Source organism: Anopheles ziemanni, assembly GCF_943734765.1.
Source record: "Anopheles ziemanni chromosome X unlocalized genomic scaffold, idAnoZiCoDA_A2_x.2 X_unloc_45, whole genome shotgun sequence".
Lineage (NCBI taxonomy): Eukaryota > Metazoa > Arthropoda > Insecta > Diptera > Culicidae > Anopheles > Anopheles ziemanni.
Window position 1 is genome coordinate 237,501 of NW_026689813.1, and position 14,797 is coordinate 252,297.

Sequence of the window (14,797 nt, forward strand, 5' to 3'; positions counted from 1 at the left end):
CCCGTTCCCCGTAGGGAGGAGTCAAGCCGCCGCTTAGAGACGAAGTATGAAGTGTCCTCTTCCACATAGGGCAAGCTAGAATGAACTATCTTACCCAGGACCGCCGAAGCAGCGTGGACCAGGGGAGAACTGAACTTTATACTTCACACCACAGTATTGAGTAATGTGCCCTCTTCCACATAGGGCAAGCTGGAATGTTCCATTTTACCCAGGACGGCCGAAGCGGCGTGGACCAGTGGAGGACTACACAATCATGAGGTTTGATATCGACTTGTGTGTTTCAATAGGATACCGATGGTATGGTTTGAACCGATTTGATTTAGCCATTCTGAAGTCATCACTTGGTTGAAGCGCTGAACTAGGGAGGCATCGTTTACATATATATTGGTTTTCGCATGCTCTACTAGGTTAATGTCATGAGGTTGGCTATCGAGCATGCCCAAGTGATGACTTGATTGTGTGCTTGCTTGAATTCTTCACATTTCATACCATCGGTTAGTTGTCGAATCATTCCTCGATCATAACCTTCGTTCTTGGTTCATGTATGCTCTCTTCCACATAGGGCAAGCTAGAATTAACTATCTTACCCAGGACCGCCGAAGCAGCGTGGACCAGGGGAGAACTATACTTTGTCTTGTATGCCCTCTTCCACATAGGGCAAGCTAGAATTAACTATCTTACCCAGGACCGCCGAAGCAGCGTGGACCAGTGGAGGACTATACTTTGTTCATTACACCACAGTATTAAGTATGGTGTCCTCTTCCACATAGGGCAAGCTAGAACTAACTATCTTACCCAGGACCGCCGAAGCAGTGTGGACCAGGGGAGGACTATACTTTATACTTCACACACTAGCCATATTGAAGTCATCACTTGGTTGAAGCACTGAACTAGGGCGAGTCTATCGTTTACTTTGCATTGGGATAATACGCTGCATGCTCTCTTAGGTTAATGTCATGTGGTTGGCTATAGAGCATGCCCAAGTGATGACTTTGTTTAAAGCTCAACAGGTAGAGTATTATGTCCTCTTCCACATAGGGCAAGCTAGAATTAACTATCTTACCCAGGACCGCCGGAGTAGCGTGGACCAGGGGAGAACTATACTTTGTCTTGTATGCCCTCTTCCACATAGGGCAAGCTAGAATTAACTATCTTACCCAGGACTGCAAAGCAGCGTGGACCAGTGGAGGACTATACTTTGTTCATTACACCACAGTATTAAGTATGGTGTCCTCTTCCACATAGGGCAAGCTAGAACTAACTATCTTACCCAGGACCGCCGAAGCAGTGTGGACCAGGGGAGGACTATACTTTATACTTCACACACTAGCCATACTGAAGTCATCACTTGGTTGAAGCGCTGAACTACGGCGGGGTAATCGTTTACAGGTTATAATCATATAGCTGCATGCTCATTAGTAGATAATGGAATATTGTATGGCAATATGAGCATGCCCAAGTGATGACTTTGTTTCAAGCTCAACAGGTAGGGTATTGAGTCCTCTTCCACATAGGGCAAGCTAGAATGAACTATCTTACCCAGGACCGCCGGAGCAGCGTGGACCAGTGGAGGACTCTATACTTTATACTTCACACCACAGTATTGAGTACGACTTGCATAAAGCCCCTAATGAGAACCACGAGGGCTCTCTCAATGTAGAACCACGAGGGCTCTAGTACCGATTCTCTCGGTACGGCTTGGTCCGTGTTCCTTTATGCTTGTACTCTTAGAAAGTCTCAACCCGGAGGTCTTGACTTTGATTGTCATAGTTGGACTACGACGGGGCATCCGACCATTGCTGATCGAACACCCCTGATTCACCATCTTTCGGGTAGGCGGTACGCGTACCTCCGGACGCGGAAGTCTCAACCCGGAGGTCTTGACTTTGATTGTCATAGTTGGACTACGACGGGGCATCCGACCATTGCTGATCGAACACCCCTGATTCATCATCTTTCGGGTAGGCGGTGCGCGCACCTCCGACGCGGAAGTCTCAACCCGGAGGTCTTGACTTTGTATTGTCATAGTTGGACTACGACGGGGTATCCGACTCATCGAATACCCCAGAAGCACACCATCTTTCGGGTAGGCGGTACGCGTACCTCCGGACGCGGAAAGTCTCAACCCGGAGGTCTTGACTTTGGTTGTCATAGTTGGACTATGACGGGGCATCCGACCATTGCTGATCGAACACCCCTGTTACACCATCTTTCGGATAGGCGGTGCGCGACACCACCGACGCGGAAAGTCTCAACCCGGAGGTCTTGACTTTGTATTGTTGGATAGTCCTCTTCCACTATAGGGCAAGCTGGAAATATTCCATTTTACCCAGGACTGCCGAGGCAGCGTGGACCAGGGGAGAACTTCACGGAATCTTCAGGCATCCATGATTGCCATAGTGCGTAAGCCGCCGCTGTGTGCGTCAACTCGTTCCCCGTGAGGAGGAGTCTAGCCGCCGCTAAAAGACGAAGCATTAAGTGTCCTCATTCCACTATAGGGCAAGCTAGAATGAACTATCTTACCCAGGACCGCCGAAGCAGCGTGGACCAGGCGAAGACTATACTTTATACTTCACACCACAGTATTGAGTACGACTTGCATAAAGCCCCTAATGAGAACCACGAGGGCTCTCTCAATGTAGAACCACGAGGGCTCTAGTACCGATTCTCTCGGTACGGCTTGGTCCGTGTTCCTTTATGCTTGTACTCGCGGAAAGTCTCAACCCGGAGGTCTTGACTTTGATTGTCATAGTTGGACTACGACGGGGCATCCGACCATTGCTGACCGAACACCCCTGATTCATCATCTTTCGGATAGGAGGTGCGCCCACCTCCGACGCGGAAGTCTCAACCCGGAGGTTCGGACTTAGAGTTTTTCCCATTTAAAAGTTTTTCTCTTAGCCATACTGAAGTCATCACTTGGTGAACGATTGAACTAGGGCGGGTTAATCGTTTATAGGTATCATGTGGTTTGCATGCTCTCTTAGGTTAAGGTCATGTGGTTGGCTATCGAGCATGCCCAAGTGATGACTTTGTTTCACGCTTGCTTGATTTCTTCATGATTCCCTGTTATATAGTGTAATCATTCGAGAACAGGGAATCTTTGGTTTTGCTCAACAGGTATTGGATGTCAACTTGGTATCTAGATCGCATTAAGTCTCAACCCTTAGGTTCGGACTTGTATAGTGACATCTTGTTACGGTCTTGAGTCTCAACCCGCAGGTTCGGACTACTTAGTGTTTGATCGAATATAATATGGCAACTTGTGCCTAAGTCTCAACCCGCAGGTTCGGACTTCTGTTTATTTGGCCAATGTATGTATAAGGCAACTTGTGCCTAAGTCTCAACCCGCAGGTTCGGACTTGTGTATTTGTTCGAAGTCATGTATAAGGCAACGTGTGCCTAAGTCTCAACCCGCAGGTTCGGACTTGTTAGTGTTTCGTCAACTTTCATATGGCAACTTGTGCCTAAGTCTCAACCCGCAGGTTCGGACTTGTGTATTTGTTCGAAGTCATGTATAAGGCAACTTGTGCCTAAGTCTCAACCCGCAGGTTCGGACTTGTGTATTTGTTCGAAGTCATGTATAAGGCAACGTGTGCCTAAGTCTCAACCCGCAGGTTCGGACTTGTTAGTGTTTCGTCAACTTTCATATGGCAACTTGTGCCTGAGTCTCAACCCGCAGGTTCGGACTTCTATAGTGTTTCGTCAATTATCATATGGCAACTTGTGCCGAAGTCTCAACCCGCAGGTTCGGACTTCTGGAAGGATCACTTGGCCACTAATGATCCTTCCGCAGGTTCACCTACGGAAACCTTGTTACGACTTTTACTTCCTCTAAATCATCAAGTTCGGTCAACTTCGATAAAGCAGACGCGGTTCACGAGGATCCAGCGAACGATCATCTCCAAAGACCTCACTAAATAATCCATCGGTAGTAGCGACGGGCGGTGTGTACAAAGGGCAGGGACGTATTCAACGCTGGCTGATGACCAGCACTTACTAGAAGTTCCGAGTTCATATGGACCATTGCAATCCATAATCCCTACTAAGTGAGTATTTGAGTGATTTCCCGTTCCTCTCGGAATAGGAGACACGCTGCTACCCACATTGTAGCACGCGTGTAGCCCAGAACATCTAAGGGCATCACGGACCTGTTATCGCTCGATCTCATTTTGCTAAACACAAATTGTCCTGCTAAGCAGCGTACCGTAAGTGCACTTGCGCACACGAACAGCGAAGGTGTCAGGTCATACTCCACCGAAAGGTCCTAACCCGTTCCAATCGGCATCGACGCATTAACGCTGACTGCGTTCTAGTTAGCATATGTGAGTCACGTTCGTTATCGGAATTAACCAGACAAATCAATCCACGAACTAAGAACGGCCATGCACCACTACCCTTAAATTTGAGAAAGAGCTATTAATCTGTCTCACCTCCATAAGTTCGGACCTGGTAAGTTTTCCCGTGTTGAGTCAAATTGAACCGCAAGCTCCATTTCATTGTGGTGCCCTTCCGTCAATTCCTTTAAGTTTCAACTTTGCAACCATACTTCCCCCGGAACCTGACTTTGGTTTCCCGGAAGCTACTGAGAGCACCTGGTTGTAGCGTCTCCCAATTGCTAGTTGGCATCGTTTACGGTTAGAACTAGGGCGGTATCTAATCGCCTTCGATCCTCTAACTTTCGTTCTTGATTAAAGAAAGCATCCTTGACAAATGCCTTCGCTTTAGTTAGTCTTACGACGGTCTACGAATTTCACCTCTCGCGCCGTAATACTAGTGTCCCCAACTACTTCTGTTAATCATTACCTCCGGTCTGAGTACAAACCAATGAAAGATTAGACCAAGGTCGTATTCCATTAATCCATGCAAGATTATTCTAGGGCGTTTGGGCACCCTGCTTTAAGCACTCTAATTTGTTCAAGGTAAACGTGAGCGGTCGAGCTCTATGTTACACTTGCACCCGTTGAAGGGCACACCATGACACAGACTTGGTGCCCTACCACACCATTGAGTCGCAACCAGATTCCGACTTGGCCCACCGACCACGGGTTGACCGGGTCGGCGGAGCCGGACTGTGTTGGACAAGTATCAACTTCGAACGTTTTAACCGCAACAATTTTAATATACGCTAGTGGAGCTGGAATTACCGCGGCTGCTGGCACCAGACTTGCCCTCCACTTGATCCTCGTAGAAGGATTTATGCTCTACTCATTCCAATTATGAAACATCATTAAAGAGTTTCATATTGTTATTTCTCGTCACTACCTCCCCGTCCCGGGATTGGGTAATTTACGCGCCTGCTGCCTTCCTTGGATGTGGTAGCCATTTCTCAGGCTCCCTCTCCGGAATCGAACCCTGATTCCCCGTTACCCGTTGCAACCATGGTAGTCCTCTATACTACCATCCATAGTTGATAGGGCAGATATTTGCGAGATCTGTCGTCGGTGCGAGACCATACGATCAGCATCATTATCCAGACTTCAACTCAATGACACGGAGAACCCGCGATTGGTTTGACTAATAAGTGCACCAGTTCCCGCGAGGGTCCTGGCATGTTGCATGTATTAGCTCTAGATTTTCCACAGTTATCCAAGTAACTAGGTTGATGATCTCGTAAATTATAGCTGTTATACTGAGCCTTATGCGGTTTCACATTAAATCTGTTTGTACTTAGACATGCATGGCTTAACCTTTGAGACGAGCGTATATTACTGGTAGGATCAACCAGAATTCCGACTTTGCGTTCGAATGTTCATTGTCCCATTGCACCCGGAGGAGCAAACACCACGTTCTATATGTTGTCAAGTCCGGTAGCACACGGGAGGCGAGCCCCCGTGCGAACCTCATTGCCCTCGTATCACACACACCCGATGCACCGGACAGGCACTTGAGCGGCATTCGACTCCGCTAAGCGCACGTGCGCCCGATTGTGCATGCGCTGACGGGGCCTTCATACCCCTACCACAGCGACCTTATGCCAAACTTCCATGAATACTTAGGTGAGCTGACAAGGGCCTTCATTTCCCTACCATCAACTAAAGGACACGCTAGGCGCGTCCGATCATTGCAACTGCGGGGCTTTCATACCCCAATCACCACAGTACGCAATTCACCAGAGTTTAATCACAACCCCCCCGGACATGGCACACTATTAACTTGCAACAAAACTTAGTGTGTGCCGGGCACATCGGTTCCACAAAATCATTCCCGATGTACCCCAATTGGGGTTGTGAACGCATCCATGGTCCTCTGACACACCCAACCAAGCGTGGATACTACATACCTCAAACACCCAGTACACTAACAGACAAATCAATATATGGTTGCTTTCCCCCAGACATTTGCCAATCACTTGGCACCCGGACGGGAACTCGCTCCTGATTGCGCCATTGCCACCCATTTGCCAAGAGCGAGTTCTGTATGTAGATTTCATTTGGAAAGACAACCGTGTACTGGATATTCTATCCGACGATTACAGATGACGAGTACGAGACTCGACTACACTCACGGATAATACATTTTGGGTCGAGATTGCTTTCGGGGTTTTCGATTGGTCTTGCGCTTGTAAACGTATAACTTTGACTTGTGGTAACCTCGGTATGTTAGTCGATCACGTGGTTGTGAACTGGGTAGGGGTGGGCAATCTGTTCACTTGCACTCTGGGTAGGAATATGGTGAGCGCTATAGGTTAAAGATCATGGTATGGTTCCATCGTGATGACTTTCGCTAGATAGTAGTATGTTTGGATAGTTATAACGTTTTTGGCCATTTGTTCATAGTGTTCGGTTCATTCAGGAATTCGATTGGTCTTTGCTTCACACACGTGGTCGATCACTTGGATGTGAACTAGGGTGAGATTAAGGTGTTCACTAGTGCTCTTCGGTTTTGGATCAGTAATGAGCACTTGATTGGTTTCGCATAATATGTATCCATAGTGATGACTCTTTCCAGCTTAAGATTTCGTTACCGGTTTCGAATCCTCCCCACGTTCGCTTTTACTTGGTTAGGTTTTCGAGTGTAGATTTGAAAGCAATCTCATGTATGTATCCCATCTGATATAAGCCACTGACAGTTCATGTCACCTCGTTCAACTCTCGCTGGGTCACAGAAGTATGTTACTGCGCCCATTATCCCTACTCGGATAGGTTCGGTTCGTTCGTTTTATACTACGGTGAGTAAACTCAATTTGTGCATCGCATAGCCATGGAAAGCAAGCTTTCGCGGGCCTCTTCGACTGTTTTGATACGAGCTGTGCCCGTGATGCTTGTCATCCCAGGATACTAGACCCCTTTGGACGACCGCATGACCATCAGAAAGTAAATTCCACGTTCGATTTGGGGTGTGAACCCCGAACATAAAGTCTTTGTGTAGAACCACGAGGGCTCTATAGTACCGATTCTCTCGGTACGCTTGGTCCGTGTTCCTTTATGTTCGTACTCTTGTGAATAAGATTCACGTTCGTTTTGGGATATTTGCTACTGTCACCGTTTGAGTACTATGGGGCTTGAACCCCTAACATAAAGTCTTTGTGTAGAACCACGAGGGTTCTATAGTACCGATTCTCTCGGTACGCTTGGTCCGTGTTCCTTTATGTTCGTACTCTTGTGTGTATAATATTCATGTTCGGTTTGGGATATTTGCTACTTTCACCAGGGTCCCGTTCTTCATACAAGTCTGCCTTGCTAATGTGGTAACTTTATAGTGTAGTTCTGACATCCCAATTTTGGGACTTAGCCGATTTTTCGTATATTTCCATATGACCCATAGGGTCCCTTTCTTCATACAAGCTTGCCTAGGGCGATCGGTCAAAACTTGTCTTACTATTCGATTGGTCTTCGCACTTTCACCCTAGGCAGTTCGCCTAGGTCTGTCTTCTTGAGGAGGCCAAAACCCGAAATAAGGAGGTTCGGCCGACCCTGAAACCTCCCCTGTCTGAACTACACTAACCCGATTTTTCAGGGTCCTCAGCGCCATACAACTTTGCCTAGGTCACTTGTACTCTTGACTTAGGCCATCCGACTTGGTCCGTGTTTCTTCCTAGGGTTCACCTAGGTACTTTGCCTTGCTTGATGTGGTAACTTTTTAGTGTAGTTCAGACATCCTAATTTTGGGACTTAGCCGATTTTTCATGTATTTCCATATGACCCATAGGGTCCCTTTCTTCATACAAGCTTGCCTAGGGCGATCGGTCAAAAACTTGTCTTACTATTCGATTGGTCTTCGCACTTTCAACCCTAGGCAGTTCGCCTAGGTCTGTCTTCTTGAGGAGGCCAAAACCCGAAATAAGGGAGGTCCAGCCGACCACTGAAACCTCCCCTGTCTTAACTACACTAACCCGATTTTTCATGGTCCTTAGCGCCATACAACTTTGCCTAGGTCACTTGTACTCTTGACTTAGGCCATCTGACTTGGTCCGTGTTTCTTCCTAGGATTCACTAGGTACTTTGCCTTGCTTTATGTGGTAACTTTTTAGTGTAGTTCAGAATCCCAATTTCGGGACTTAGCCGATTTTTCGTATATTTCCATATGACCCATAGGGTCCCCTTTCTTCATACAAGCTTGCCTAGGGCGATCGGTCAAAACTTGTCTTACTATTCGATTGGTCTTCGCACTTTTCACCCTAGGCACTTTGCCTAGGTCTGTCTTCTTGAGGAGGCCAAAACCCGAAATAAGGAGGTTCAGCCGACCCAGAAACCTCCCCTGTCTGAACTACACTAACCCGATTTTTTCAGGGTCCTCAGCGCCATACAACTTTGCCTAGGTCACTTGTACTCTTGACTTAGGCCATCTGACTTGGGTCGTGTTTTCTTCCTAGGGTTCACCTAGGTACTTTGCCTTGCTTGATGTGGTAACTTTTTTAGTGTAGTTCAGACATCCTAATTTTTGGGACTTAGCCGATTTTCATGTATTTCCATATGACCCATAGGGTCCCTTTCTTCATACAAGCTTGCCTAGCGGCGATCGTCAAAACTTGTCTTACTATTCGATTGGTCTTCGCACTTTCACCCTAGGCAGTTTGCCTAGGTGTAGCTTCTTGAGGAGGTCAAAACCCAAAATAAGGAGGTTCAGCCGACCCAAAAACCTCCCCTGTCTAACTACACTAACCAGATTTTTCAGGGTCCTCACCGTCATACAACTTTGCCTAGGTCACTTGTTCTCTTGACTTAGGCCATCTGACTTGGTCCGTGTTTCTTGCTAGGGTTCACCTAGGTACTTTGCCTTGCTTGATTGTGGTAACTTTTTAGTGTAGTTCTGACATCCCAATTTTGGACTTAGCCGATTTTTCATGTATTTCCATATGACCCTTAGGGTCCCTTTCTTCATACAAGCTTGCCTAGGGCGATCGGTCAAAACTTGTCTTACTATTCGATTGGTCTTCGTACTTTCACCCTAGGCAGTTTGCCTAGGTGTAGCTTCTTGATGAGGCCAAAACCCAAAATAAGGGGGTTCGGCCGACCCAAAAACCTACCCTGTCTAAACTACACTAACCAGATTTTTCAGGGTCCTCAGCGCCATACAACTTTGCCTAGGTCACTTGTTCTATTGACTTAGGCCATCTGACTTGGTCCCGTGTTTCTTCCTAGGGTTCACCTAGGTACTTTGCCTTGCTTGGTGTGGTAACTTTTTAGTGTAGTTCTGACATCCTCATTTTGGGACTTAGCCATTTTTCGTAAAATACCATATGACCCATATGGGTCCTTTCCTTCATATAAGTTTGCCTTGCTTGGTATGGTACATTTGAGTGTAGTTCTGACATCATCATTTTGGGACTTAGCCGATTTTTCGTAAAATACCATATGACCCATCAGGGTCCTTGCCTTCATATAAGTTTGCCTTGCTTGGTGTGGTAAACCTTTGAGTGTAGTTCTGACATCATCATTTTGGGACTTAGCCGATTTTTCGTAAAATACCATATGACCCATCAGGGTCCTTTGCTTCATATAAGTTTGCCTTGCTTGGTATGGTAACATTTGAGTGTAGTTCTGACATCATCATTTTGGGACTTAGCCGATTTTTCGTAAAATACCATATGACCCATATGGGTCCTTTGCTTCATATAAGTTGGCCTTGCTTGGTGTGGTAACTTTTTAGTGTAGTTCTGACATCCCCATTTTGGGACTTAGCCGATTTTTCGTAAATACCATATGACCCATCAGGGTCCTTGCCTTCATATAAGTTTGCCTTGCTTGGTGTGGTAACTTTTTAGTGTAGTTCTGACATCCCCATTTTGGGACTTAGCCGATTTTTCGTAAAATACCATATGACCCATCAGGGTCCTTGCCTTCATATAAGTTTGCCTTGCTTGGTGTGGTAACATTTGAGTGGTAGTTCTGACATCCCCATTTTGGGACTTAGCCGATTTTTCGATCAATACCATATGACCCATCAGGGTCCTTTTGCTTTCATATAAGTTTGCCTTGCTTGGTGTGGTAACATTTGAGTGTAGTTCTGACATCATCATTTTGGGACTTAGCCGATTTTTTCGTAAAATACCATATGACCCATCAGGGTCCTTGCCTTCATATAAGTTTGCCTTGCTTGGTGTGGTAACACATGAGTGTAGTTCTGACATCCCCATTTTGGGACTTAGCCGATTTTTCGTAAAAATACCATATGACCCATCAGGGTCCTTTCCTTCATATAAGTTTGCCTGCTTGATGTGGTAACATTTGAGTGTAGTTCAGACATCCCCATTTTGGGACTTAGCCGATTTTTCGATCCATACCATATGACCCATCAGGGTCCTTGCCTTCATATAAGTTTGCTTGCTTGGTGTGGTAACATTTTAGTGTAGTTCTGACATCACCATTTTGGGACTTAGCCGATTTTTCCGAAAATACCATATGACCCATCAGGGTCCTTGCCTTCATATAAGTTTGCCTTGCTTGGTGTGGTAACATTTTAGTGTAGTTCTGACATCACCATTTTGGGACTTAGCCGATTTTTCGTAAAATACCATATGACCCATCAGGGTCCTTTGCTTCATATAGTTTGCCTTGCTTGGTGTGGTAACACATGAGTGTAGTTCCTGACATCCCCATTTTGGGACTTAGCCGATTTTTCGTAAATACCATATGACCCATACAGGGTCCTTTGCTTCATATAAGTTTGCCTTGCTTGGTGTGGTAACATTTGAGTGTAGTTCTGACATCTTCATTTTGGGACTTAGCCGATTTTTCGATCAATACCATATGACCCATCAGGGTCCTTTGCTCATATAAGTTTGCCTTGCTTGGTGTGGTAACATTTGAGTGTAGTTCTGACATCCCCATTTTGGACTTAGCCGATTTTTCGATCAATACCATATGACCCATCAGGGTCCTTTCCTTCATATAAGTTTGCCTTGCTGATGTGGTAACACATGAGTGTAGTTCTGACATCCCCATTTTGGGACTTAGCCGATTTTTCGATCCATCCCATATGACCCATCAGGGTCCTTTTCTTCATATAAGTTTCCCAAGACTTAGTGCTTTTTCCTTTGGACACCAATATCACCCTTGCGGGTATCTTTGATCTTCTCACTTTGTATTGGCCCGAATGTAGGTCTTGCCATGCCAAACATATAATTGTTCTACACCAAGTCTCTATCTCGTACCGCCAGCTCGGTACATTCGATTAACCTGCCCTTAAGGCACCCGGGACTTAGCCATTTTTTCACATTTTTCATGATTTTGAGGCAACTTTTCTCGACTTTGTCACCTTATATCACCAAGATCCTTTCCCTTTAGCGCTTCACTCTGTTCGTATGATATTAGCGCTGACTATCACCTTTCTGTCGCTGAGCTCAACTTCTTATTCGGTGCCATAGAGCCAGAGATATTTGGTGTATGCTGTTATAAGGGAAGTTTGTCACTTTTTCAAAGGCCCACTTTGGGACGCCCATATCTCACCTTCAGGTATCTTCGATCTTCTTGTCGTCTATGGACGAAACTTAGGCCTTGTCTTGGCCAACTTATAAATGTTCTACGGCCAAGCCGTATCTCTTACCGCAGCCCGGTAATTCATGGACTTAGTTGGATTTTCGCCTCTCGTGGTAACAATTTCAGACTTTGACTCACAATAACACCCAAACGGTCACAATGCTAGCGCTTTGCTTGGAAGGAATTATAGTTAGCGCTACTTTTCTCTTTCCATCGATACCTTGTTCGTTCCATTCCATGCCATACAGCCGAAGTTATGATGTTTCCCGTTTTCCATATCATGTGAGCTTATGCTCTGGGAAAACCATCTAACACCTGTACCACCCTTTTCAGGTACCACCGATCTCGAGACTATGTTCGGGCCAAATATAGGTTATAACATGCCCAACTTATAATTGTTCTAACAACCAAGTCTCTAACTCTTACCGCCTGCTCGGTATTTTACTCGTAAGTCCAAATTTCACAACTTGTACTTTTTGGCCCAATGTACTCGAGTTTCAATTTTGGTAACATTTTTCGACTTTGACGCTAATAACTTCCAAATCATGCTAGTTAGCGCTTTGCTTTCTTCTAGTCGTATCTAGCGCTGGGTGTTACCTTTCCAAAACACATCCTAGCTTTACAATCCATGCCATACAGCCGGAGCTACATGGTGCAACAAGTCAAATCCATTTTAGCCATGTTTCATTTTTGCCAATTTTTGACCACTCGTATCACCCTTCCAGAGTGGTCCGATCTTCTCGCTGTCTATGGACGACTTTTAGGTCTCGTAGAGGCAACTTATAAGTATTCTACGTCAACCCGCTATCTCTTACCGCCTGCTCGGTATTCTTGGTCTTGTGTGATTTTGGAAATTTTGGTATTATTTTTCCACTTTGTCGCTTAATAACTCAGTTTTGCTCAACACTTAGCGCTTCGGTTGTTGGGATTATAGTTAGCGCTCGGTTCGACCTTTCAACACTGATCTTAGCATGTCCGATTCCGTTCCATACAGCCTGAGTTAATTCGCGATACCGTGTTTCAACCCATTTCTCAAGTCTCGTTTTGGTCCAACTTTGAACCAGCCATATCACCCTGATGGGTACCTCCGATCTTCTCGCTCTATATTGGCCAAAGTTAGGTCTTGTGGTAACGTACTTATGATTGTTCTACGCCGTGTTCGTAGCTCTTATCGTTCGCCCCGCTATTTTCGATCATAAGGTGAATTTTCGCCTCTAAACCACCATTTTTCACCTTTGCCCTCTAATATGACCGACTTGCTCAACACCTAGCGCTTCGCTTGGTAGGACACATAGCTAGCGCTCGTCAAGACCTTTCCAACGCATATCCAAGCTTTCCGATCCGAGCCATACAGCCTGAGCTATAGGCGATACCGTTTTTTCCCATTTTCTTGGTCACAACGCACTTTAGGGTACCCCTTTTGCCTTTGACCCTTAATACCTCCTCGGGTCACTTAGTAGGCGCTCAGCTTGGTAGGAAACATAGCTAGAGCAGGCCTTCACCTTTCCAAAACTGCCGAAAGTGTACCGATCTGACATCTAGAACCAAAGTTATGGTCATTCCCATCATGCTCTACTTTCATGGTCAACCTCCACCAAGCACACCTAGGTTGGACCAACTTTCACCAACTCATCTCGAACCCCAAATTTGCTTCGACCTACTAGGTTTCCCTAGTAAAGTGGTCAAAACATCCATTACAACACGACTGGTCTTTCTGGTGGTCGACCTAGGCGACTTTGTTCGACGACCACCACCCCCATGGACTAAAAGACGTCCCTTGATACGGACCACCGATACATTTTCCGGCCTGTCTAAACTACACTCATCGAAATTTTTTTGGGTCCCCACCGTCATACAAGTTTGCCTAGGTCAAGTTTTTCTTCCGGATCGGCCGCGGACCTCACTTTTCATTATCTAGGGAGGCCATAGGGCCCCAAAAGGGGTTTTTTAAAATTTTCGACACTTTCGACTTTGGTCGGATTTTTTCCGATTTTGGTCCGACCTAGGGACTTGGTGGTCCAAGGAGCCTCGGGACTAAACTTTTTTCTCAGGGGTCCCTACCTCCATACAACTTTGCCTAGGTCAATTTTTTGTTCCAAATCGACCGCGGATTTCACTTTTCAATATCTGGGGCTCGTGTAGAGTCCGAATATGAGGTTTTCTCATTTTTCGACATTTTCGACTTTTTTCGACTTTTTTCGGGTTTTTCGACCTAGGGGTCCGCCGAACAAATTTTGGGTCAAAAATTTTTTATTGAACTAGTCGAAAGTACGCAAAAAGATAAGACTTTTGCCGAAGACACCATGCCCCGGAACCGACTCCTTCCCCTTCAAAATTGGGGACAAACGTGATTTTTGAAACTTTTCCTTAGGGAGCCCAAGACTTAGAAAATTTTCAAATTCTCGATTTTTCGATTGCGAGCTAGCGCTTTGCGGTCTTCGGCAATGTTGTAGATCTCGACGAGATAAGACTTTTTGGTCAAGGGACATTTTGCCCTCCGACCCCTCCTTCCCCCCGCAAATCGCCCCCCAAAGTGCAATTTTTGCATTTTCACCTCTTTGCACGCACTGTTCGGCCCAAATGGCCACTTTCTATGGGTCTGAGCGCTTTGCGGTCTTCGGCAAACTTTTAGAGCGTACCAAGCCCTAATTATAATTCTTCTACACCACCTTCGTACCTCTTCATCCCTGGCCGCTATTCGCGTACCAAGGTAATTTTTTGTTCATTTTGTCAACATTTTTCATCTTTGACTGCTTATATCGGCCTTGCCATGAACCGATAGCGCTTCGCTGTGTTCTAACGTAAGTTAGTACTGCTCAATACCTTTCCAAATCATGTCTTAGATTGTCATTTGCTTGCATACAGCCGGAGCTATG